The sequence below is a fragment of the Phaethon lepturus genome, unplaced genomic scaffold (assembly GCF_000687285.1).
Source record: "Phaethon lepturus isolate BGI_N335 unplaced genomic scaffold, ASM68728v1 scaffold23151, whole genome shotgun sequence".
NCBI classification, from domain to species: Eukaryota; Metazoa; Chordata; class Aves; order Phaethontiformes; family Phaethontidae; genus Phaethon; species Phaethon lepturus.
Genome location: NW_010520226.1, coordinates 4,357 through 4,652, shown reverse-complemented (window position 1 = coordinate 4,652; position 296 = coordinate 4,357).

Here is a 296-nt window from a genome sequence, read left to right as displayed (position 1 = left end):
TTGCCCACAACATCTGAAAGCCAAAAATGATGTTAGAGGAGAATAAACCGGATTGATTAAAACAGTGTTGCTGCGTCTTGTTTCTTTAGATGATTGTACTAATATACGACAGTATTGTGCAAATTTTTGTCCAATTTGGACAATGTTAAAGAAGGGATTAATTACAGAATTGTTAAGGTTGGAAAAGACCTTTAAGATCATTGTCCCAGCAGCAGAAGTTTGGAGGCTGAGACAAACCTTTTCCCAGAAGGGGGAAAGCATAGTGAAATGGAACTGAATGCTGTTGCATGTGGTAT